The 22,897-nt window shown below is 40.5% G+C and overlaps 1 non-coding gene across 1 annotated transcript; it reads right to left on the reverse strand.

Moving 5' to 3' along the window:
• Positions 1-14,045: 14,045 nt before the first annotated feature.
• On the reverse strand, positions 14,046-14,127 carry TRNAS-GCU. The gene has a single exon. It is a non-coding gene; the product is annotated as a tRNA-Ser (tRNA).
• Positions 14,128-22,897: the final 8,770 nt, after the last annotated feature.

A 22,897-nucleotide genomic window follows, 5' to 3' on the forward strand; every position in this document is an offset into this window, starting at 1 on the left:
ACAAAAAGGGGGTTGAATTGTGTCTTACCTGATTTTTACATTTTCAAACAATCTGGTTCTTTGAACTATTCAAACAGACACAAGCATAAATAATTGCGGACAAGTAATCAACACAGAGTTTTTACGTGAAAAACCTCCTTGCTCAAAGGAGTAAAAATCACGACTTGCCCAATAGGATTTTCCTCGAATCTCCAGTAAACTTCAAAGAGCAGTTTTAGATTACAACTCTATAACAAGGGGGACTAACTCTAGTACCCTAGCTAACCCCTATAATCAATCCATGGTAGCAACCCCTTCCCAAATTAACTTTAGCCTATGAATCTTACAAAAACAACGTTTCACCGATTACACTTCTTTAAAAGCAAATATGTTACAGTTCAGAATACTTGACTCAACCTAACAACTAAAGAAACTATTACACTTCTTGAAAAGCAAATATGTTATAATTCAGAATACTTGACTTAACCTAACAACTAAAGAACTGAGCAGCTTCATCTTTAGAATCTGGTTCTTCTAGGAGTTTCAACTCGCATGAGAATTCTTGCCTTTCGTGTTCGATCAGCATTCTGCCACTGGTTTGCTATGAACCTAGTTCACCAAACCCATTTTTAGCTAATACTCAAATCTGCTTGTGAAGATTTTGGTTTCGCCCTGAACATAGTAAACATGAAAATAAAATGTAATATTAAAAGAAGATCTGCTTTCGGGAGAAAATAGGAAAATAATTCATATAATCTGTATGAATTCCTAATGGAAAAATTTTAAGAACCCTAGTTGTATACGGTAAAATCATGTGTCCCCGATTTTGTGGGCTCGAGGGTTCACATCGAGGAACAGAGGGTTCGCATCAAGGGATAGACTCAGTACGGAGCGGGTTCGAGTTCGAGGGCAGAACATAAGGCTCGAAGTTCGAAGTGCACGATGAGTACCGAAGCCAAGTATGACCAACCCCGAGGTGGTGCCATTATGGGTTTGTAACAAAAAGAGCAAGATTCTCGCCATATCCCCAAAAGCATGGCGTAAATTCTGAAATAGATTCGTACGGGTTGGTACGAATCCGTACTAGGCGGTTATACAGCTGTCCCAATTAGATTTTTTACTATAAATAGAAATGTACCTTATTTAGGGTTCCACTATTATATAAAGGGGACCCCAATCATTTGTAACCATCATCAATCATTGGCAATGAATATACTCTCTTACTTTATTGCTCATATTTTATCAGAATTGTCTCTCAGTTTCTTTATCTTTATTTTACTGTTCTTGTTGACCAACCTCGAGGCCATCAAAGCTCGAGGTTGAGACTTGCTTAAACACTGGTTTGATTCAACTTACTTCTATCATTTATACTTCAGATTTCTTGGTTATTAATTAGTATTGAATTAAATCACGTATCTTTAAAATCATAAACAAGTTTAATTGTTACTCGTATTTTCGAGGTAAAAAGTTTGGCGCCCACCGTGGGGCTAAAGATAATAGTGATTATTTTAGTACTAATTCTGATAACACACGTTATTTTCACACTTGTTCTTGTCAAGAATTTTTGTTCTTAGGTTAAAACATGTCAAACTCACAAAACGCACCCGTACACAGCGATGACGGTCTTGGATTTCACGGTGAAAACAACAATGTGATCACTCCGGGGGCCGGTGTACCACCAATTAACCCTGGGGATGTGCCAAATGTGGAACCAGTTGATGTTAGCTCACACATTGCTCTGAATGCAGATTTAGGCGCTGACCCCGAAGGAAGTGTACGTAGGGAAGCCCGATCTGGTGGCCAAGGAACACCGGGTGTAGGAGATGGAGGAGTTAGCCTTCAAGTAATATTCAAAATATTACAAGCTCAACAGGTTGTCATCGCTCAGCTTCAAAGTCAGCATAAAACTCCAAGTGTGGTCGAGCCGGAAATCACTCGCCGTACTGAGCCGGTGTCTGAAAGATCAAACGGTAATGGCTCGGGGACTGACCCCATGATTATGTGATTGCTCTAAGAACTCACCAAAAGAATCGAGTCGGGGGAGAAAAATATTGAGGATAATGACAAAAAGGTGGAGACGTACAACTCTCGTGTCGATCAAATACCAAAAGCACCCCCGGTCTTGAAAGGTTTGGATGCCAAGAAATTCATACAAAAGCCATTCCCTCCGAGTGCGGCACCGAAGCCTATTCCTAAAAAGTTCCGCATGCCCGTTATACCTAAGTACAATGGGACAAGTTACCCTAATGAACACATTACCTCGTATACTTGCGGGATTAAAGGAAACGACCTAAATGATGATGAGAACGAGTCGGTTTTGTTGAAAAAATTTGGGGAGACCTCGTCAAAAGGAGCAATGATTTGGTATCACAACTTACCACCAAATTATATAGCCACCTTTGTGAAGGAACACGCCGGGGCTATAAAGTTTGCGACGAGGAAATCGAACGTTTTTAAGATAAGATAGAGAAATGATGAGATGTTAAGGGAGTTCGTATCCCGATTTCAAATGGAGCGAATGAAATTACCACCAGTTTCGGATGACTGGGAAGTGCAAGCTTTTATGCAGGGGTTGAACGAGCGGAGTTCGGTCGCGTCACGACAGTTGAAGCTAAATCTGATCGAGTGCCCAATTGTGACTTGGTCAGACGTATATAATCATTACCAATCAAAGATCAGGGTCGAGGACGACCAGTCGGGAGCCCCCTCGGGTTCAGTTCATCCTAATAGATTGGCAGCTAAAGCCCTGAGGGATAGGGACAGGGAACCAAGATCAAACAGGGAGCGGTATCAGCCATATGTCGAACGGAGAAACAACGGTTCGGGGCGTAACGCTCCTTGGAATGATCGAAGAAATGATCGAGGTCAAAGCTCTCAGGGACTTATGAGTAAGAATGGTTTTGATAAACACACCGATCCCGCGGGAGCACCTCGATTATCGGAGTATAATTTTAGTATTGATGCATCGGGGATCGTATCAGCTATTGGAAGGATCAAAGACACAAGGTGGCCCAGGCCTATCCAAACCGATCTTTCTCAAAGAAATCCAAACTTGATGTGTAAATATTATGGCACACATGGCCATAGGACCGAAGACTATAGGCAGCTGAGGGAGGAGATAGATCGATTGTTCAACGAGGGTCATCTTCAAGAATTTCTCAGTGATCGAGCTAAGAACCACTTCAGGGAAAGAGACGCCAACAAAAAGAAAGAGCAGGAAGAACCGCAACATGTAATTCATATGATCATTGGCGGTGTCGATATTCCACAAGGGCCTGTATTCAAACGTACCAAGGTGTCAATTACCAAAGAAAAACGAACTCGGAGCTATGTGCCCGAGGGCATCCTATCGTTCAATGACGAGGAAGCGAAAGGCATTTCCCAGCCGCACAATGACGCCCTGGTAATTTCTATTTTGTTAAATAAAATTCAAGTTAAGTGTGTTCTCGTGGATCCAGGTAGTTCAGCAAATATAATCAGATCGAGGATCGTAGAGCAGCTCGGCCTGCAGGACCAAATTGTACCTGCATCTCGAGTCTTAAACGACTTCAACATGGAAAGTGAAACAATAAAGGGGGAGATAATCCTACCAGTAAACGTGGCCGGGACCATCCAAGATACAAAATTCCATGTCATTGAAGGTGACATGAGATATAACGCACTACTCGGGAGGCCATGGATCCACAACATGAGGGCAGTTCCTTCAACTCTTCATTAAATGATGAAATTCCCAACAGTGGATGGTGTGAAAACAGTTTACGAGAACAACACGCCGCAAAGGAAATGTTTGCAGTCGAAGAGGTATTACCGGTATCGGCGCCTTCGACCTCAAAAAAGTCGAGCACCAAAGATAAGCAGACGGCCAAATAGCAATCACCGTCCCCAGCCTCGACCGAATCGGAGAAGCAGGTAATCGAAGAAGAAGAGGATCTCCTTACTCCTCGAACCTTCGTCGTTCCCGAAGAGTCCGATGCAACCAAGTCAACGGTCGAGGAACTGGAACAGATCATATTGATCGAATACATGTCCGAGAAAAAGGTATACTTGGGAACGGGATTAACCCCTGAACTCAGGAAAAAACTCATCCAATTTCTTATCGATAACATGGATTATTTTGCGTGGTCCCATTTAGACATGACAGGGATCCCACCGAAAATAACAACACACCGGCTAAGCCTCGACCCCAGGTTCAAATCGGTAAAGCAAAAAAGGAGGCCCCGGTCCAAGGTGAAGCATGCATTCATAAAGGATGAGGTAACTAAACTTCTTAAAATAGGGTCTATCCGGGAGGTAAAATACCACGAATGGTTAGCCAACGTAGTTGTAGTCCCTAAAAGGGGGAACAAACTTAGAATGTGCGTAGATTATAAGGATTTGAACAAGGCATGCCCTAAAGACTCTTTTCCACTGCCTAACATCGATCGTATGATCGATGCCACGGCCGGCCACGAGATCCTCACCTTTATCGACACCTACCCGAGTACAATCAAATTTAGATGAATCCGGAGGACCAGGAGAAGACCTCGTATCACTAAGTTTGGAACATACTATTACAATGTAATGCCCTTCGGGCTAAAAAGTGCTGGAGCCACGTACCAACGCCTAGTTAACAAAATGTTCGAGGAACAGATAGGTAAACCAATGGATGTTTATATTGACGACATATTGGTTAAGTCCCTGCGAAGAGGACCATTTAACTCATTTGCATGAAACATTCAAAATCTTGAGGAAGTACAACATGAAGCTTAACCCAGAAAAATGTGCCTTCGGAGTCGGCTCGGGCAAGTTCCTCGGCTTCATGGTATCTAATCGGGGAATCGAGATCAACCCCGATAAAATCAAGTCCATCGAAGATATAACAATCATGTATAGTGTGAAAGCCGTGCAAAGGTTAACAGGACGAATAGCCGCCTTGGGTCAATTCATTTCGAGGTCATCAGACCGAAGCCACAGGTTCTTTTCCTTGATAAAAAGGAAAAACGATTTCGCATGGACCCCGGAATACCAACAATCACTGGAGGAATTAAAGCGATACCTGTCGAGCCCACCTCTTCTTCACACTCCGAAGGTAGATGAAAAGCTTTACTTGTATTTGGCTGTATCCGAGATAGCGATAAGTGGGGTACTGGTTCGGGAAGAGCAAGGTACGCAGTTCCCTGTCTATTACGTAAGTCGAACTCTAGGAGATGCTGAAACTAGATATCCACACTTACAAAATTTGGCACTTGCATTAATAAGCGCATCTAGAAAGTTAAAGACATATTTTGTCATCCCATATGTGTGTTGACCACTTATCCCCTTCGAAATGTTTTGCACAATCCCGAACTATCGGGCCGATTAGCCAAATGGGCCGTCAAACTTGGCGGGTACGATATCGAGCATCAACCCCGAACGGCCATCAAGTCTCAAATCCTAGCTGACTTCATGGCTGATTTTATGCTGACCCTCATACCCGAAGTGGAGAAAGAACTTCTGCTAAAATTGGGTACATCATCGAGGGTATAGACCCTTTTTACGGATGGTGCCTCAAATGTGAAAGGGTCCGGGCTTGGCATTGTTTTGAAGCCACCAACAGGTAGTACTATTAGACAATCTATCAAAACTTCTAGGTTGACTAATAATGAGGCTGAGTATGAGGCCATGATTGCAGGTCTCGAGCTGGCTAAAAGCCTGGGGGCAGCAGTCATTGAAGCCAAGTATGATTCCCTGTTGGTCGTAAACCAAGTAAACAAAAGCTTCGAAGTTCGAGAGGATAGGATGCAAAGATATTTGGACAAGCTGCAGGTAACTTTGCACCGCTTCAAGGAGTGGACTCTAGATCATGTACCTCGAGAACAAAACAGTGAGACTGATGCACTTGCTAACTTGGGTCATCGGTTGAAGAAGATAATATCGTTCCGGGGACTGCCGTCCAATTATCGAGGTCTGCGGTTGAAGAGGGTCATGCCGAGATAAATTCTACAAGTTTGACATGGGATTAGAGGAATAAGTATATCAAATATTTGAAAAATGGGAACTCCCATGGGATCATAAAGAGTCGAGGACTCTACGAACCAAGGCTGCTAGGTTCACACTAGATGAAGGTGGAACATTGTACATGAGGACGTTCGATGGACCATTGGCGGTATGTTAGGGGCCAGGGGACACCGACTATGTTCTACGAGAAATCCATAAAGGTACTTGTGGGAATCACTCCGGCGCCGAGTCTTTGATTCGCATTATTGCAGGATATTACTGGGATATCATGGAAAAGACACTAAGGAGTTTGTTAAAAAGTGTGATAAATGTCAAAGGTTCGCACCGATGATTCACCAGCCCAGAGAGCAACTTCACTCAGTCCTGTCCCCATGGCCTTTCATGAAATGGGGAATAGACATCGTCGATCCTCTACCAACGGCCCCAGGTAAAGCTAAATTAATTTTATTTATGACTGACTATTTTTCTAAATGGGTGGAAGCACAGGCCTTCGAGAAGGTCAGAGAAAAGGAAGTTATTGACTTCATCTGGATCACATCATGTGTCGATTTGGGATACCTGCCGAAATCGTATGTGACAACGGAAAGCAATTCATCGGCAACAAGGTAACGAAGTTCCTCGAAGCACACAAAATAAAGAGGATCTTATCAACATCGTACCACACGAGCGGGAACGGACAGGCCGAGTCAACAAACAAAACTATCATTTAAAACCTAAAGAAGAGGCTGGAAGATGCAAAAGGAAAATGGAGAGAAGTTCTACCCGAGGTTCTTTGGGCATATCGAACGACATCGAAGTCCAGCACGGGGGCGACCCCGTTCTCGTTAGTATACGGCTCCGAGGCCTTGATTACGGTCGAGGTCAGGGAACCTAGCGCCAGATTTCGACATGCATCGGAGGAATCAAATCAAGAGGCTATGAATACTAGCCTTGAGCTACTAGATGAGAAACGAGAAGCTGCACGCATTCGGATGGCGGCGCAGAAACAAAGAATCGAGAGATATTGTAATAGAAGGACTAACCTTCGACACTTCGGAATCGGGGACTTAGTTCTACGGAAAGTCACCCTCAATACTTGAGACCCGAATGAAGGAAAACTAGGACCGAAATGCGAAGGACTGTACCGAGTCATCAGAGTTATCGGTAAAGGATGTTACAAACTTGGCACGATGGGATGTGAACAATTGCCAAACAACTGGAATGTATCACTACTCAAACGGTATTATTGGTAAGGTATGACCTTCTCCTTTTTCCATTTGTATTTAAGACTAACACATTACAGATGCTTGATCGAAGACGACGAGGGCACCATTATACACGAAAACCTTAGGTTTTAACACGTTGCACTGTTTTTTCCTTAGATCGGGTTTTATCCCAAATGGGTTTTACCGGCGAGGTTTTTAACGAGGCAACAACTATGTGCTACCTAAGGAAATTTCAACAGTATCCAAGGCTTCTTTCCAATCAACCTCGAATACTGGGGGGCATCACCCTCGGAGGTTATATTTTCGAGGAAAATACGTCGCGCTAAAGAGGGCCTCGATAGGAAAACTTTGTAATGGGCCAAACGGTCAGATGAGCTGTGTCCATATAGAATAGTCGAGCCCCGATGGCAAAACATGTACGCATGTATCAATTATTCAAAGAAGCATTCTTTCTATGTCGAAACACTTTGTGTCTCAAAGAAATTTGCTACTATACGAACATCCTACTTGTGATTCTGCAAGAAACGGCTCAAGGTCCAAAACGCGAATACACTTCGAATACTCAGGAACTATTATCGACAGTCAACACATTCGAATATCTAAACTCGAATTTATAAGACCTCAAAGAGGCATCCCTCGACGCAAAGGCTAAGGCCATCATACTCGGGGACTAACCTTTCGGATAAGTTCGAAAGGTTATCGGGAAATAAGTCCAAGAGACACACCCGAAGGCTACGGACATATTAAGGACTACGGTCATATAAAAAGGCTAAAACCAAAATAATGCGGCTCGGAGACATCCGACTTCCGCCATAAGTTAAAGGCCTTCAAATACTTTGAAAAACCGGTTAAATAAGTCTACCCTCGGCAAAGCAAATAAAAAAGGGCTTCGATAAAATCAGTCCTCGAATAATTTAAAGGCTTCGATAACGTCAGCCTTCGAAAAAGCCTCAAGAGGTATTAAATTATCTTAACATAAACGGGTTAAGAAAAAATTGGGTTCTGATCGATTGAACCCTCGAAAAACCCAACGGGTACAAAAACACATGCTAAGGCATAAAGAAATTTTCATTATGTCTTTTAGCCGAAAAGAGGGAAAAATTATAGCCGCTACAGAGGCCGAATTGGCCCAACTCAAAGAGCCTAAGGGCCAACCTAAAAAGAGCCTAAGGGCCGATATAGAAGAGCCTAAGGGCCGATTTGGTAAGCTTAAAAGGTCAATACAATCAGAGTTCGAGACCTCGCTCTCACTCAATTTGAACCAAAAGGTTTGATTATCCCAAACTTAAGCAAATAATGGTTTGATCATGGCTTGGGGACTAACCATTACCCGGTATGAGCTCGTAAAGGTCTATGCCCAAAAGCTCGAACTTATTCGAACTGACCATGGCAGTTTCGAAGAAAACATCTGGGATAAAATCTCTCACACACATTTAAAGAGGATGAAGTCATTGCCAAAATTTTACAAGGCAGGAAATATCATAATTCTTCTTTTATATATGTTGAAAAAGATATATACAAAGGATCGATAAATGGTCTTACAAAAAAGAACGATACAATAAGAAAGGAAAAATCCTATCTATGCCCAGGGCTAGTCTCTCCTTTGGGAGCAGCTTCCCCTTCGGGCCCAACTTCATCATCGGACCCGCTATGGCAGCCTTCATCATCGTCATCGTCGGAGGAGGAGATGAGGAACTTGGCATCGGCCTCGAGTGCTTTTGCTTGGGCTATCTCTCGGTGAGGTCGAAACCTCGATCATAGATCTCTTCGAGGGTCTCCCTCCGAGATCGACACTTGGCCAAATGACTGACCCATTTCTCCCGGCCGGAGGCTTCCCTTAGTTCCTTTTGAGCAGCCTCAGCATCCTTTAGGTACACAACAATGGTCTCGTCAGCCGTGGCCTTCGTCCTCTCAACCTTGGCCCTGGCTTCAGCAACCTCAGACCCGGTTGCGGCAAGTTTGGCCTCGAGCTCGTCGATCTTCTTGGCCTGGGCCAGAATTTTTACTTTGACTCCCCGGAGCTGAGTCTCAGCCGAGGCCAGGTTGGCTAGGGCAGCCTCTTTCTCACCAGCAAGTCGATCCATGTTTTCCTTCCACTGGTTGCAGTCGGCCTTAACTTGATCAACCTCCCCTCGAAGCTGCCAAATTATATTTAATTTCTGTTGCAGCTGAGACACTGAAGTGTTAGCCTCCACATTTGGGTTAACTAGACCATACTTCTGTAAAATGATGGTTACCTGCTTGTCTAGCTCGGCCTCATTCTGACGAGCTTTGGTAAAACTGCCCGGAGGTCCTTGAGATCCTCCTCCTTTTGGCTGCAAAGGAGCCTCAGAGCCTTCTCCTCATCAGAGGATCTCTTAAGCTCGGCCTCACATTGGCTCAGCTCAGCCTAAAACTTGGTGACGACCTACACAGAAAAAATAGATGTCAGTTAATGCAGAAGGAGGAGAAACAATTTGCAGCAATAAGAGTTAGTGCTTACCCGAGAGAAGGGACGATGAGCCTCTTCAAAGAGGGTAGATGCATCATTGAGGTCGGCGGCATCATTGACCCTAGTAAAGCAATCCCGAAAAGGATCTTCTTCGAGGACCCTGTTCGGCTCGGGCGTTCGCAGAGCTTGAGCGTCCTTTATTGCCTCCTCAAAATAAGATGCTAGAGGAGGGGAGTGACAAATTGTCATGGCCCCGAGCAAGTCGCTCGGGGCGCTCTGCACAGCCTCGGGGTTTTTGATACTCGCCCCCTTCGGTGTACTTGTTGAAGGAGGGGGAATAATCTCGATCTCAGGGGACTCGGGGGCCTTGCCCGTATTTTTTTTGGAGCCTCCTCTTCACGAGGCAGGGTTTCCGATTCAGAAGACTTGACGGCCTCAGTTGGCTTTCTAGTTCGGGTCACCAACGCCGACTCTTCGCCCTCGTCCTCTTCTTCGTCATTCAGTTGGTGGATTGAGTCTATGTCCATTTGAATGAGTTTTCTCCTCTGCCTTCGAGCAGGGGCTTTCTTGTCTTGGGTGTCTTCAGGCTTCGAAGCCCTTTTCCTCTTGTTATGTTTCCCCGATTTTTGGACCGGGGACTCGGTCTCTTCCCCGGGCGGGGCTGGCCTCATCTAGAGACATCTCCAATGCTTATATGAGTGAAAAATAAACATAAGTGAGATGACATCTCCAATGAAAGGGAAAGCATCAAAAACTTGGGAGAAGACTAAATGTGATGCTTGGCTTCCCATTTGGCACTCGACAAGACACGCTATTTGCGCTCATCATACGAAGAAGTCGCGGCTAGTTTCCAGACCCAGCCTTCGAGGTCAAGGGTCACATGGGGCATCTAAGCGACGGCTGCAAAAAAGGTAAAGACATTACAAAGGGCAGGAAAGGAGTATAAGAAGATACTGTAAAGGGACTTCACTTACGATTGGGATTCCATTTCTCCGAAAACGGCATTTTTCCTTCAGGGATGACGCCGAGGTCCTCACTTGGACGAACCGGCTCATCCAACCTTGGTCCTTATCCTTGTCATTGCTAGCAAAGAAGGCTTTGCTTGATCGACGTTGAAGCTTGATCAACCCTTAAAAAAGCTGAGGCCGATACAGTCGAATGAGGTGATTGAGGGTAAACTCTAATCCCTCGGCCTTGCTAGAGAAGTAGCACATCATAATCACGATACGCCAGAAAGAGGGATGGATCTGGCCGAGGGTAACTTCATATCTCTTGCAGATTTCAATCACGACTGGATCAAGGGGACCCAATATGAAGGGGTAAGTGCAGACACTTAAGAACCCCTCCACATGAGTAGTAATGCTCTCCTCGGGGTCGGGGATCTGTACCACGACCTCATCCCCGCAGCCACAGTCTTTCTTCATGGCCTTGATATTCTTCTTCGTTATCGAACTAATATATCGAGATATATGCTCGTATCAGCCTGGGATTGCAGGGAGATTTTCAACGTTGAACTCTTTCTTTAACATGCAGGGGCCGGGAATAATCTCGTGAAGGGCCGGCGCCACAAGCTTGGCCGGTCGGGAAGAGGAGGAGGAAGCTTTCTCCTTTTGGGGAACTGTCTTTGAAGTTTACGCCATTGATTCAAGTTAGGAGAAATGGAGATAAGCGGAGTTTGATATTTTCTAACACTAAAAGGAACGGGAGTAGCGGATAATGAGAGAAAAGAGATGAAGAGAAAAAATATAGAAGAAGATTAGAGGTGGTTTGAAGATTGAAGTAAGGCTTTCACCGAAATAAAACCTTGTATTTATAGGCGAGCGGTGACGGTTCAACGGCGCTAGTGGCCGACCACCACTGGAGGAGAAACATTTAATGTTTTGGGGAAGCAAACCGACGGGATGTTTCGGTCACTTCGATCACCTACATCACGGGAATGACGTCATCATCAAGGGCTCCGGAAAATCGAGGTTCAAATGGTTTCTTATCATTTTACTCTAAGAAACGCGAGGACTATCTGTATACGGTAAAATCATGTGTCCCCGTTTTTGTGGGCTCGAGGGCTCACATCGAAGAACAAAGGGTTCGCATCAAGGGATAGACTCAGTACAAATCGGGTTCGAGTTCAAGGGCAGAACACAAGGCTCGAAGATCGAAGTGCACGATGAGTACCGAAGCCGAGTATGACCAACCTCGAGGTGGTGCCGTTATGGGTTTGTAACAGAAAGAGCAAGATTCTCTCCACGCCCCCAAGATCATGGCGTAAATTCCGGAATAGATTCGTATGGGTTGGTACGAATTCGTACTAGGCGGTTATACAGCTGTCCCAATTAGATTTTTTACTGTAAATAGAAACGTACCTTATTTAGGGTACCCCTATTATATAAAGAGGACCCCAATCATTTGTAACCATCATCAATCATTGGCAAAAAATATACTCTCTTACTTTATTGCTCATATTTCATCAGAATTGTCTCTCAGTTTCTTTATCTTTATTTTACTGTTCTTGTTCCTGTTGACCAACCTCGAGGCCATCACAGCTCGAGGTCGAGACTTGCTTAAACACTGGTTTGATTCAACTTACTTCTAGCATTTATACTTCAGATTTCTTGGTTATTAATTAGTATTGAATTAAATCACGTATCTTTAAAATCATAAACAAGTTTAATTGTTACTCGTATTTTCGAGGTAAACACTAGTGATCCTGCTCATTGGAGATAAAGATATTGGACAAGTTCATCTTCCCATCAAAGAGCTCTTTAGATACTCCAACAGCTGGAAATAAACAGTCTGTAAGTTATTAAATTAGAAAAACCTTCTGATAAAAATACTACTAGTAAAGTTTATATGCATGCGTTACACTGGTTACCAGAGGTGGTTTTAGCCGTTGTTGTTCTCAGAGCTGGGGAGAGTGACGAGAAAGAGGAAGAAGGTGAGGGGGAGGGTGAAGCAGTGGTACACGTGACATCAATGAAAAAAAAACGAGAATGAAAAAAGAGGGAAAAAGATAGGGTTATGAGAATGAGAGATAACAAAAAAAAAAAGAAAATAAATATATATTTAATAAAAAGTTGTTATAACAATAAATTCCACACCTTTTTTTGTTGCTTCTCTCGATATACAGTTCTTCTGCCACATCACCACTTAAGGAGGTAAATTTTTTATTTAGAATGGGTGAATTCAATGATAGGCGCCTGTTGATATTCTAGCCTTCTTATCTAAAAGAGAATCTATTATTTCTTGGTTGCGAATATCTAAACTAGTTGTTCCTGGTAGTTCACTGTTCAAGAATTATTGTTACTAAAATAATTTAGGGGGATCATAGGACCTTTACAAAGACAAATATGTACCTGTGAATACTGGACAAGTTTAAGGTGTCTTTATACCTTTCCCCTTCTTTATTTCATATACTTGATGCAATGCAACAAGTCATGAAATATGGCTGAAACTTCTAATGTTTTGTGCTTTGTTGAGTTAAGCTTAAATTGATTTTGAACAAACAGTTACTAAAGATCTAGATCTCTTGAAGATATTTTTCGTATTAATTGGATTGAAAATTTCTCAAAGCACATAAGCAAGAACCAGGTCTCTTAGAAGATGCATATTAGAAGCAGGAAGTTGATTCCTAATGTAAGTAAGATTCCTTGAAGGAATTAATTTGTGGGTAGTAAGTATACAATAATTGGAGAAATTCATGTTCAACAAGAATGTGCTTTGGGAGGTTCAAGCTGCTCAATTGAAGAACTAGGTCTAGAAGACAAAGCTGCTCAAGTTTTTTTAGTTATTTTGGATTGAGTTAATTGTTCTTAAATTTTAACCTATTTTACTTTTAAAAAAGTGTAAATGTAGGTGAACAACTCTGGAAAGTTTTTTAGCTTTCAAGATTAGTTTTTATAGTCTTGAAAGGGATTAAGGTAGGGTTATTCCTTTAGTTATAGAGTTGTAATCTAAAGTTTAGTTACAATTGGGTTGATTATAGGAAGTTAAGGTACTAGAGTTGGTCATTTTGGTTATTGAGTTGTAATCTAAAATTGCTCTTTCAAGTTAGTGAAGTTTTGAGGCAATCTAACTTGAAATGTGTTTATCCCTAATTAGCTAGAAAAGTTATTATAGCAAATCAGTTAGTGACACGTTATCTGCAATTGCAGAGGCATAAAGGTCTCTAGTTGTATTAATGTCCTCTAAAACTAGACTTAGTCTATTTAAGCCTGCCTGACGTATATACACGAAGAGAACAGAAAATATAGATTAGAGGCGCCATTGCCGCTAGCTGGACCATTTACTTTCCTCAAATGCAATCTCAGAACCCATTTTTGGGAAACAAAGACAATTCGAGCTGGCCCTATACCTTTTTCTTTTGTGGGACCCCCTATACCATTTGACTTTGACACTTGAGAAAATGTCCAAACAGTTACACATAAAACAAACAGAACACAGAAAAAAAAAAAGGTTACCGTCGCCTGAGAAATTCGAACTCTCGCGGGGAAACCCCATGTACTTAGCAGGCACACGCCTTAACCACTCGGCCAAAGCGACAGTTTGCTGTGCAGGTCCTGTTGTTTCCTTAATTATCCTATATACCTATTGTCCACTAAAATCAGAGTGTGTCCATTTCCGGAAAGTAGAAGGCCGAACGCGACAGCAAGTGCTCATACGATAGCAGTGCATTAATCTTTTCGCAGTATTTGAATTTGGATTTTATTTCTCCCTTAATCTTCTTAAGCCGCTAATTGTTAGTAATTGATTTTATTTCTAAAAGGGCAAAGAAAAACACGACTGAAGTAATTAATATATACATGGTTCATTGCTGAGAGTTGTTTTTTTTTTCATCCTCTATGCTGAACTCATTGGACTCAACTAATTCAGATTAGCACGGTGCAGTCTATTAGAAGGGAAACATCTACTTATTGGAGATTTCTCCATTCCAAGGATTCGAAACCAAGATGTTTTAATAAGGGCAGGAACTTATCCATCCACCATATTTGCAAACTAGAAGTTAGGTTTTGAATTTCGAGAGTCAAATGAACTTTTTTTTAATCGTGATCTTTTTATACTCCTTCCGTTTCAAAAGGAATGTCATAAAGTTGACTTGACACAAACATTAATAAGAAAGTCAAGACTTTTGAGATATTTGATCTTAAATAAGCCATAATATTTGTGTGACTATAAAACTTTTAAAATTTGTGATCTGAAATCTGTCATAGTATTTATGTGGTTATAAGTGCTTCCTATTAGGTGCCAATTTTTTTGAAACAGAATAATAAGGAAATGGTGTCAATCTTTTTGAAATAAGATCGTGAAGAAGGAGTGGGTTGAGCATTTGGAGCATCACGAACGTGAAGGTCGTGATTGCGATCGCGAAGAATAAAGGCTGCCAGGGATATTAAATGTCGAATTTTGAAATTTTGAGTTCATATCTTCACTCTTTGAGTTTTGAAGAGCATATCAAGGCAATCTTGGAGAGAAATTTCACCTAAATCATGCGGATAAATATTTTAAATTTTATTTTGATTATATATCATGATTACCCGTGGATTATTATACCTAAATCAAGGATTTAAAAAGCAGAATATGAATTTTTGACTTGAAATTTAAGAAAGTGTACCTGAGATTTTGAACATCAATTTGGATTCAGATTTGAGAACTAATCACATACTTGGCTTCGTGGGGTTATGGGTCACTGGAATTTGATCTTGGTTACGGATTTTGACCATGTGGCTTGAGTTGACTTTTATTGACCTTTTGAGATTTCTTCAACGATCGAAGCTTTATTGATTGAGATTGCTTCTTTTAGCATTATTTGACTTCTGTAAATGATATTTGGCTAGGTTTTGGATAATTGAAGGACAAGAATGAAGAAAAAGGCATGATTTGGGATTGAAGACTAGCCCGGGGAAGATAAGTATCTTGCGTAACCTCGACTTAAGGGAATATTTCTAAAATAGAATTATATGCTACATGCTATATATTTGGGGTTGACGTATATGCAAGGTGATGAGCGTATGCTCGGGGTAAATTTTAGGCTTCGTTATACCTTGCTTTGGTATATGCTCTACTTGTGATATGCTTTTATTATTTGTATGACTACTTGAGTTATCTTATTCATGTTAGAGATCATGTCTAGGATTTTGATGCTTTATTTGAATGTGATGGCTATTTATATGATGGAATGTTGGAGTTGTAGTCATACGTTATACATATGCATACATCATACATATAGATTAACTTATGCATACATGCATACATTCCTGTATGGTTATTTCTCTATTCATGTGCATCATACATGCTTATCTATTATTCATATGCAGGCATCCCTACATATAGTTCTCTTATATGGACTGAGATTATGACAGGTGAGTTGTCTATGTAATTGAGATGATTATGGCACACGAATTATCCGTGTGGTTGATATTGTTATGGCACAATAGTTTATGCCATGCAATTATTATAATATTGATATTGCCATGGAACGATAGTTTATGCCGTGCGGTTATTATAATATTGATATGTTATGGCACAATAGATTTATATACGACACTTGGATATGGATCCGCTCCTTCGGAGTCAGTGATCACCCTATGAGCGCAGGCAATACGCGTATCGTGTTGGAGCACGTGTGACGTACTGGATCATGTTGGAGCACGTGGGATGTGCTGGATATTGACTATGATCAAGTCTTGAGCATGCATTAACATCTTAGACTCATATAAAAGCATTCATGCATATCATTATCATATGCGTATTCGTGCATTCTACATATGGATGAGACTTGTTAGTGGATTAATGGACACTTGGAGAGTATTGGATTGATTTATATGTTATGTCTTCATAATGTATAGACATTTTAGACTCACGTAAGAGCATTCATATAAATGTTATTTGAGAATTAACGTAAAACTGAGACTTTATCATGCATAGACGCTCTATATTCCTGTAAATGTATTCGAGTAGCATGGTGTATATCTTCTTTGTATGCGAATTTGGTAAGTTTATATATGCTTTTGACCTAGTTTTTGGAAAAGCATACTTATTACATTTTTTTTCCGATTGATCACCTTATTATTGATATTTGTTGTTCCTTGGTTATTTTTTTGGCTATTTCTCTATTATTATATATGCTGAACTGCAGCGGTTAAATACAATAAGTATATTTTTACTAAACCTTGTTACTACTTTATTGAGGTTAATCTTGATACTTACTGAGTATATGGGGTCAGTAATACTCATACTACACTTCTGCACCTTACGCGCAGATCTTGGGGCTGAGTTGTTGTGGAAGCTGAAGGCTAGCATTAAAGATTTACTAGCGTTTCAGTTGTAAGATACAATTTTATTTATGGTAGTTTAGGACTTGTAGTTCTGTTTATGTATATGCCAAATAGATGATTTATTTTCTTCACACCTACATTGTATTTCTTAATCTTATTGGGTCATAACTTATATTACCAGTTCATGAGGAGAGTTATATTAATTTTTGCATTTTTATTATATTATTTGTTTGATAATTTTTAGTTCAAGTTGTGTTATATGTTAGTTTATTTACCTAGAGGCTTGGATTAGATGCCATCACGACTTGATGGGATTTGAGTCGTGACAAAGTTAGTATGAAATATCTAGGTTCATAAGTTCTACGAGTCATGAGCAAATGTTTAGTAGAGTCTTGTGGATCGGTATAATGATGTCCATAATTAACTTCGAGAGGCTACAGGGCATCTAGAAAACTTCTCTTTCTTTCTTTTCTTATCATGCGACTATGTTTAAGCTTGAAGTCTAAATCCTCAATTTTTTTCTATTCTTATGCAGTGTTGTGAACTCGATATTAGTTGGGCAGAGATGGCTTGTGATAATATCGCAGATGTGATATGACATGCTTTCTTGCGATGTGAGGGTAGGATAGTCTACAGGATTTGTCGTCAGGCGTAGACCGTAGCTTTGCCACGGGAGACCCAGGTAAGTGAGATTGTTATACTTGCTTAGACATAGTCACACATTTATTGTGAACACACACTCGTACTTGCTATTTGTGTTATGCCTTTAATTGAAGTATGACTACTTGAGTTCCTTACCTACGTTAAAGACTACGAAATGGCTTGCAATGCTTTTTTAGGACATGATGATCAATTGGTTGACATAGTACATGTTGGGTCCGTGGTCATACGAACATATAGGCATACATCCTACCTAGGGATCATCCCTTATATACATGCATACCTGGTTATTTCTCGATCCACATGCATCATACATGCTTAATCACTTTGTGACTACATGAAATTGATTGCTACAATTGATATAGTCGTATTCACGCTTTATATGTTGACCACTCATCCGTATTTTATTCTTATCATATACTTGTGCAGCTTGTTGGGAAATTATAAGCATATGTCTTTTGATGGTAATTGGCATATCGCATTGTTATGATTTTGGAACATGTGAACATGTTGGGCAGATGGATTAGATGTTGCTACGAGGTTTTGTCGTGCGATTATGATAATATTGTAGTCCGAGGTCTTTGTCGTGCGATTGTGATTTATATTGTGGTACAAGGTCTTTGCCATGCGATTGTGATTGATATTGTGGTACGAGGTCTTTGCCATGCAATTGTGATTATTGTTATGCACATGTGGAAAATAAGGGTGGCATTTTTGACAATGCACATGTGGCGGAATAAGGGTGGCATTTTTTATTATGCACATGTGGCGGAGTAAAGTGGAATTCTTGATTATGCACATGAATTCTTTATGTTTGTCATGCATTTTACATATTTTATATGTATTATCCATGCAAATATTTACATATGCTAGCTGACGCATTCTTCATATGTATTGGACTTGTTAGCGGGTTGGTGGATACTCGGAGGGTGTTAGATCGATGTTTGAAGAAAATTATCATCATACTTCATCATGTTTAACTCATGCAAAGGTTACATAAACCTGCCATTTGAAAATTTATATAAAATTGGTTCATTGTATGTTATATAGCTTTACGTCCAGGTAAAAGTATACGAGTACAAATTACTTGATGCATGTCTCATTTACATGCGGAGCTGTAACGATCCGACCGGTCATTTTGAGCATTTACACCCTGTTTAGCTATTTGAAGTCTTGAGTAGCTTTGTATGATGTATTATGACATGTGTGAATCATCAATTTTGGTTTTTCAGGTGATTCGTAATTGGTTTGGAAGAATAAATTTCATGTTTCAAGCTTTAAGTTGGAAGAGTTGACCAATTTTGACTTTTGAGTATTTGACCTGGATCGGAGTTTTGATGATTCCACTAGGTTCGGATGGTTATTTTGGACTTGTTCCTATGCCCGGATTTGCATTTGGATATTTTTAGAAGGTTTCCGCACTAATTGGCGAAAGTTGGAAATTTGAAGGTTTGGAATACTCATAAGTTTGACCGCGAGTTGACTTTGATGATATCGGGTTTGGATTATGGTTCCGAGAATTAGAACAGCTTCTTTATGTCATTTGGAACTTATGTGCACAATTTGAATCCATTCCTAGTTGATCTGATAAGATTCGGCACGAGTTTTAGAAGTCGAAAGATTCAAAGTTCATTAAGTTCGATTTGAGATGCGATTCGTGGTTTTGATATTATTACGGGTGATTTGAGGCCTCAAGTAGGTCGGTGTTATGTTATGGAACTTATTGATATGTTCGAACAGGGTCCCGAGGGGCTCGGGTGAGTCTCAAAGGAGTTTCGGATCATTTCCCTGTTCTTTAGCACTGCTGATTTCTGGTGTTACAGGTCTTATTTGTGATCGCGAAGAATGGGTCGCGATCGCGTAGTGTATTATGGGAGCTGGCCTTTTTCCTTCTTTGGGTTCACCACTGTTCTACCGCGTTCACGTATCTTTGGGGGCCTGAGCTTTGCGTTCGCGTAGTGATGGGTTGAGAAGCTGGGAGCTTGAGATTTCTTCTTCGGGTTTGCATTTGTCTGGTCATGATTGCGTAGTGCAGGTGCATGTGGTTGTCGCATTCGCATTAGATGTTTCGCGAATGCGCGGGGTATTTTTGGAGGCTGTCGAGTTTGTTCTTCGCGATCGCGAAGGATGTCCAGCGATCGCGAAGGGTGCTTCTGTTTGGTGATTATAAGTACTCTATTTTCGGAGGTTTCAATTATTTTATCATATTTGGAGCTATGGAGCTCGGATGGAGATGATTTTTGAGGGGATTTTCACCACATGGATTGGGGAAAGTGTTTTCTACTCGATTTTTGGTTATATTTCATGAATCCATCTCCGTTTTTGGCATTTGATTGATGATTTTAAAGTGAAATTTAGGGGGTTTTATCTAAAATTTCATAAAGTGAATTTTTGAGTTTTGAACATCGATTCGTAGTCAGATTTGAGTTAAAAGAGTATGGTTGGACTTGTAATTGAATGGCTTGTCGGATTTTGTGAGTTTCGTCGGGTTCCGAGGCGCGGACCCATATTTGACTTTTTGGTTGACTTTAAGTGAATGTGTAAAGAATCGACCTTTATCGATTGGTATTGCTTCCTTGGGCATTATTTGATGTATTTGAGTTGCTTTTGGCTAGTTCTGAGCCGCTCGAAGGTTGTAACGCGCATGATGGAATTTCTAGAGTTTTGTTTGGCTTGCTTGGTATTAGTTTGGCTTATTTCAGGTAAGTATCTTATTTAAACTCGGTTGAGGCACTAGTTGCCTGAATTATTTGTGATAGATACGTGCTCTGGGTGCGCTCATGCGTGGGGTTTGAACCCATGTGTGTCGTGCCCCCTTTTTCTCGCGAAATCGGGTTCATGACATTTGGAGGGACAACTCGTTCCTTTTGGGAACTGGGTTTTGAAGAGTCACCACCTAATGATTTATGGTGCATTAGGACACCTTATAGGGTTCAATTATAACTAAACCTGGATAACCAGAGATAGGGTAAGGGTTTTGAAATTATCCTAAAGGGAGGGATATTAGGCTTATTTGAAGTTTCAAAGGTAGAAATTCTAAGGCGACATAAAAACATATAAAGACTGCACATTAATAGGGGAAACACATAAGCATATAAGGCTCAAGTATACCTCCTCAAACAAAAGCACATAAATAGCAGGACTTGCACATACTTTTTAGGTCTGATTTAAAGCACATAATTGTTGAGGCAACTTAGTTTATTACATAACTCAGATAAGAAGTCCGAATCAGGCCTGCCTGCTGGTTGTAGCAATTAATGAAGCGGATTTAGTTTTACAATTATTATCCTAAGGCTTGCCTGAGTGCTTGGACGGAGTCCTATAGGCATGATGTCTATTCAATTCAGAAAGGGATGAGACAGTAAAACTCGAAATAGATTGTTTGAAATCCTATAGGCATGCTTGCTAAACCTTGTTAAGTAAGGGGATTAGATTATTAAAAGAAGTTCAGAAGGGACAAAAGTAAATTAGACTAGTTACAGGTCCTGCAGGTGATAATATCTACTATTACTGATTTTTAACCCCTATGAACAGGATATCTAATATTGAATGGGAATGAAACGAGTCAGATTTTATTTAAGGATCCATGCAGGCATGATTTCTATATGTTACTGATTTCAAAATTTCGACTGTGATACTTATTTAACCGTTTAGAACCTAAAGCATGATATCTAAGTGGCATGCAGAATTCGAATACGACCTATAGATAGGTTATCTAGGTGTGAAACTGCACAAACGGGATTTAGTACAATCCTAGAGGCATGATTTCTAATGTAATTTGAAAGTGCAGAGTTAAAGAAGTCCTATAGACATGATTTCTAATGCAGTTTGAAAGTGCAGAATTAAAAAAAATCCTATAAGCATATTTTCTAATGCAGTTTGCAAGTGCAGAATTAATAGAAGTCCTATAGGCATATTTTCTACCCTTGCATGCATAATTACCCAACCCTTTTTCACTAGCCAGTCCTAAATGTTCATTACAAATTATTACAAACCAGGAATAATAAATTACATCAGAAAAGTACAAAGAAAAATTACAACCAGAGGAAGCATGATTCTTGACTTCCTCTCTAAGTTATGGATAAACCAACTCAAAGACCACTGATCCAAAGCCTTTCTTAGACTTGAGTGTGTCAGAGTTCCCTACTCAATAGGACCCCGGGCAGTGCTCACACCCAAGTTTCACAACTAGAATAGCGACAAGTGCAGTGTGGAAGTGCCAACCCTCATATGTCCAAGTTTAGAGGGAGCTCACGGGTCCCAAGGCAAGGCTCACACGAGGGGGGCAGAACTTAAGTCTAAGAAGATAGTGCAAGTGCAGAAACAGAGGAATAAAGGAGAGGGGTAAAGGGTGGCAGGGAAACAGTTACAGAGTTGACAACTTCATACAAAAGGGGTTCAGGGGTTGGGAATTGCAAAGAGCCTATGCATTTAGGCATGAGTCAATTACAGGCATGCACAGCAACAGGGGTGCTGTCATGCCTGTAAATCAACTAGAACACACACATATAATGGTAACATAGTGGTAATGATCCTATGAGGACCATGTTTGAGTCATGTTCAGCAATATTCGATGCCGTCATGCCCCAAACCACCCATAAGCATCAAATAGATTGGGGTAGGGATTTAGGATTCATACCGCACTAATTCAGAACAAGGGAAAAAAAATTACAGCATGCTAAATAAAGATACTGAAATGGATACAAGCAGCAGGCAGACTAGATTGCAAAAAAATATTAAGTAACCAAGTTGTTGATGCTGAAAACTTAATTAGAACATACTAGTTTAAAGAAGCAAAATGTAGTATAGCTTTGGCTTTCAAACAGGTCACGGTGCAAGTAGTAAAGCAAGAGAGAGTGTTTTTAGTGTAAGCGTGAGTTTTTTGAATCAAAAGTGTTCGTGTGTTTGTGTTAATGAGAGAGCAAGGTACTTATAGTTTGAAAACAGGTAGAAAATAAGGCAAAAATCATAGTTTAGCATAGGGGTGTTCATGGTTCGGTTTGGATCGGTTTTTCCCTAAAAAGAAACCAAACCAAGTAAGTCGGTTTTTTAAATATTAGAACTAAACCAAACCAATTAAGTCGGTTTTTTCTCGATTTGGTTTTTTCGGTTATTTGTCGGTTTTTTCTTAAATATAAGACATATACTACCAAACACGTATTTCGGCGACCACATTTTCAACGTAACTATCAAATCATTTGCCAATTGAGAAATCTATTATTTACCAAAGTATATTGATGATAATTGAATTAAATAGTGATGAATAATTTAATGACTCAACTAAAAATATATTATTTTTAACACGAAATGAATTCTTACACTTAACAAAAGAAAACTACCAATCAAACTAGAATGTAAAGGTAAAGAACTATACTAAA

The sequence above is a fragment of the Nicotiana attenuata genome, unplaced genomic scaffold, assembly GCF_001879085.1.
Source record: "Nicotiana attenuata strain UT unplaced genomic scaffold, NIATTr2, whole genome shotgun sequence".
Taxonomy (NCBI): Eukaryota; Viridiplantae; Streptophyta; class Magnoliopsida; order Solanales; family Solanaceae; genus Nicotiana; species Nicotiana attenuata.